The sequence below is a fragment of the Coregonus clupeaformis genome, chromosome 6, assembly GCF_020615455.1.
Source record: "Coregonus clupeaformis isolate EN_2021a chromosome 6, ASM2061545v1, whole genome shotgun sequence".
NCBI lineage: Eukaryota > Metazoa > Chordata > Actinopteri > Salmoniformes > Salmonidae > Coregonus > Coregonus clupeaformis.
Genome location: NC_059197.1, coordinates 40,946,756 through 40,951,279, shown reverse-complemented (window position 1 = coordinate 40,951,279; position 4,524 = coordinate 40,946,756). Strand labels below are relative to the sequence as shown.

Here is a 4,524-nt window from a genome sequence, read left to right as displayed (position 1 = left end):
CCATTCTTTGCGAGGCATTGGAAAACCTCCCTGGTCTTTGTGGTTAAATCTGTTTTTGAAACACACTGCTCGACTGAGGGACCTTACAGATAATTGTATGTGTAGGGTACAGAGATGAGGTAGTCATTCAAATGCATGTTACACTATTATTGCATACTGAGTGAGTCCGTGCAACTTATTATCTGACTTGTTATGCACATTTTTACTCCTGAACTTATTTAAGCTTGCATTAACAAAGGGGTTGAATACTTGTTGACTCAAGATTTTATTTTTAATTAATTTGTCAAAATTTCAAAAAACAGAATTCATCTTTGACATTATGTGGTATTGTGTGTAAGCCAGTGACAACAAAATGTGGAAAAAGTCAAGGGTTGTGAATACTTTCTGAAGGCACTATAGATAGGCCTACGTACAGCTATCCTCTTTTAGAATCTGAGAGTAAAATACTTACACACTCGTCTCTAACATGTAGGCTCAGCATTCCCAAACAGTCCCATTACAAGTCAGAATGTTGAACAAACTTCATTTCAACTTACTTTACCTGTTGTCTGCCGATTTTGTCCCTATTTCGGAGTTAATCTGATGCAAAATATCAGCAGAGAAGTGTTATCAACCCGACCTTCAGTACTGTTGTGGAAAGCTCGATCCAAAGATTAAGGCAGAGACTATTTAATAATTGTATAATAGAAAAATCTTTAACCAAGCAGCTGCGAGGGACATCTATCTCTGATTTCACAGGTAAGAACTCAAACTCTAAATGGTTACATGTCCCTTATATAGTGGGAGGTGATCAAACAATCATATTGTTACACAACAGTTATTTTATACAAGCAACAGTTCCAGAACACAATGGCCTTGTGTTAGGGTGCAGACATAACAGGAGTCTATGCAAGGCATAACATCACAGTTCAACACAGAACTTATCCCTTGAGAAGTTACAATAGCTCACCCCAAATTTTGCCACCACAATTCCCCCTTTGATGCCCTGGAAACCATAAGCATCACCATACATTATTAATCTGATCTATTGTCAGACAGAACTTAAAACCTTCTGGTTTTTGGGAAATTGGCATTTTACACAGAAAGGGGTGATCTGAATGGAACTCCTGAAGGTAACTTAATAATAACAATCGGGGGATCAAGGGAGGTTCATAGGGATCGGGGTCATTTCAATGGCAGTAGGCCCTATCTTCTCCAATAGGGACATCTGGATCCCCAATAAAGAATGAAACGGGTGAGATCCGTCAGGTCATTCAAGTTTACTTCTATGGTCATGACGATCTGGTGGGGAAGATATACTGCTGTTTCACACAACCTCCTCACCTAGGTCGTAATGCATGAGAACAGGCAGAATGATGGCACAAGGACTCCAACCAGGGCTAGGAGACATTGCAACACGAGACTTCATCTCTTCTTCCAGGGCTACTGCAGCTCATCATCCCTGATGTGTTTTCACTGCTGCAACAACAGGACAGAACAGGTTAGAAGCACTCATGAAATGACTGGCTGTTTATATCTGACTGAGAGTGACTCCATGCATTTGGTAAACACCACCACAGTTTAATCAAAATTTTAGATCTATGATAGATCAATCGTAACATGATGGTATGCTTTCTACATGGGATCATTTCATTTAGCGGTAGCTGTGAATTCACGCTAGATGATTCTTGTGTTCATTGTGTGATATTAATATGTTTATTAATGTTGCTGCTCTGTGTGCCTCCATGCTGTTTAAGCTATAACTAGACACCTTGTTTGATTGAAGGTATGGTTGTGCTTTTGTTCCCTCACTATAGTGAAACCCTACCATCATTGAAGAAGCTGGTGTTGAGGTGAATGCTGTGAGGTAGAGCTGCCTGGACACAGTCTGGAGATGGTCCTATTGAGATGAAGCCTGGATGAGGAGGTATGTTCACAGCAGCCACCCCAGCCTGAAATGGGACCACCGCTGTTCTGAGGAGATTAGAAGATATTCAAGGTAAAGTGATAACAATTTGTGTGATATGATATCATACAATGTTCACCCTTCATGTGGCAATTAGTACGATTTTGAAATCTCAAAAGACAAACAAGTAGACTGAATATTTTCTAGTAGGCTATTTTAATTCCACTAGGTTTACTTACTCCTATTTTTAGGCACAGTAATGATAGAGCTAGGTAGAAAATATTGGTTTATTTTTCAAGACACCTCCTGGTTCCTTAGCATCACCAAATCCCAATCATTAAAACAAATACACAGACAACTCACGAGGCTGTGATGTTACATCTCCAAGGAAATAACTGATTTTCATAATACACTTCTGTCTTGGAGCCAGATTGGTCTTCTTTACATTGTTGTGGGATCTAGAAAAATGGTCATAGTCACCTATTTGATGTTACGGCAAATATAAGCTAAATGATTTACACATTCAATTAATCTGTTATTGTAACATTTGAAATTCAGTGATGAGTAGTTGGACAGTTCAGTAGTTTAGTAGTTGAAACCAATACCGTTAGAGGTTGGTGAGGTTGGCAATCGTCACGATTCTCACCCTCAGAGGGGCTGGCCCCTGGATTCTTCTCATACTGGCCCTCACTCTGGGTCTGCAGCATCACAAAATGTGTTCATAACTTTAATAACCTCTGTACTGAATAAAACATCATAAGTCTCAAACGAGCTTGAGGGTCAATTTCCTCCATCATATAGTTAAATTGTTGTAGTTTACTCATTTGGAACTCAATGAATTTGTAGCAGTTCTGCATGTGTTGGCTACCTTGGCCAAACCTGACTTCAACTATGGTCTCTGAGGCTCTTCCCTGTGCTATGCTCTGAGGGATGAATGGTCCCTATAGTCTACACTATTGTGCAAAATGACCAAATATTGTAAAATTATAGCAAAAATGCTACCCAGTTTCGTTATTAGCTTGCACTTGTTGAGTAGCATAGCACAAACAATATGCTGTTGACCGCCCAGACAAAAATCTACATGAATGTAGGTCAATGTTCTTAATTTCTATATGTACAGAGATATACATAAAAATAGTATTTCTAAAGACAAAACACTACCTTTTTGGCATTGAAACATGTATTCCCCATGTTTTGAATTCGGTGTGGATAAGGAAAGGGATTTCCCACAAACCTACGTCACTACGTTGACTGTACGTTTGGCGTCACTGTGCGTCATTTCCTTAATCTTAACTCTTAGTATTTAGTAACTATGTAATAAACCGTATATATTTTTAAGACATTTTTATATTTTGAATGTGTAACTTATCAATAGTTTAAGATATTTAACTGATTGAAACCATACAATACATCAGTTTCCTTACCGTGGAGTGGTTCCATTCTCCCAACTTAAAGTCTTATGAATCCTTGAATAAGTTAATTACTGTGCCAAATGTTGTTCATTGTCCTATTCCCGAGTCAAATAAGGCTGTATATGCTGTCTGGGAGCTTTTGAAAAAGTATTCTTCCAACTAAAACCTGTTTCGCTTGAAGGAGTGTCCTCCTTCAAAGATAGATAAAACAGGAAGACACTTATGGGATGTGCAAATGCCTGCATTATTACTCACTGCACTATTTAACTCATGCCAAACATATTTTCTGGTTTCATAACATTGACTGTGCTCTGTGCGGTGCTGCTAAGTTCCCATTCGTGTCATGACTGAGTTAAAGCTGTAGCTAGTTATGTGTCAAGAGGAAATGAAACATTGTTCAGAAGTAAACTACCATAGTCATCATTATTGAGAAACAAACAGAATTTAGGCCTACTTTGTTTATTTAATAAAACTAGCTTGTATAGACAATATGATTGTGGGACCAGAAGAGAACTGTGGAACCATTGACATTTTGCTGATCATCATTCATTGTTTCATTTGACTTGATGAGGTTTATAAGACTCCCACGTATTTGTTGTAATGTCAATAAGAAGGCATGAGAAACAATTCACATTAAGTTGACATACATAACTAACTCCAACTCCAACCTTGACGGTAAACTACTTGTCTGTCCTTCTGTGACCATTCTTCTTCTCGCCACAAGGTGAGGATCTCATACCACTCCTGAAGTCAAATGAGAAAATGGCACAGCACAGTGGTGGTCTCACACTCACGCTCACGCTCACACTCACACTCACACTCACTCAAAAGCTAAATAAAGGCCCAGGTCTAGAGTGAGAGGCTCCCCTCCTTTCCCCCTGAAATTGTACTCTATGCCCACACTGACATTGCATTATGCCTGAGTCTGTCCTATTTCAAAATCGTCTGACGTATAATGCAATATGCTTGCCTGGTTACCAATCTGTTTAGCTAACATTCTACTCCTTGTATTCGGTGTCATATGCCATATGTTAGTGGCAAGGAGTGGAATGATAGATAAACAGACTGGTACCCAGAGTAGCTATATGCTGTTAACTGTTTACTTATGAATAAACATCAGCAAGGTGTTATTAGGGGTGGTGAGTCAAAATATCAATTGGCTTTTACAGATTTACTGACAGCTATCCCTAGGAACCAGAGGGACAAAACATTCACATTTTTGTTCTT

General features: G+C 38.9%; 1 long non-coding RNA gene across 1 annotated transcript; it reads right to left on the bottom strand.

Moving 5' to 3' along the window:
• Positions 1-258: 258 nt before the first annotated feature.
• LOC121568383 lies at positions 259-3,515 on the bottom strand. The gene is made up of 5 exons (XR_006001245.1): positions 3,310-3,515; positions 2,491-2,583; positions 2,249-2,343; positions 1,808-1,953; positions 259-1,458 (listed from the first exon to the last, which is right to left on the bottom strand). It is a non-coding gene; the product is annotated as an uncharacterized LOC121568383 (long non-coding RNA).
• Between the last annotated feature and the right edge of the window lie 1,009 nt (positions 3,516-4,524).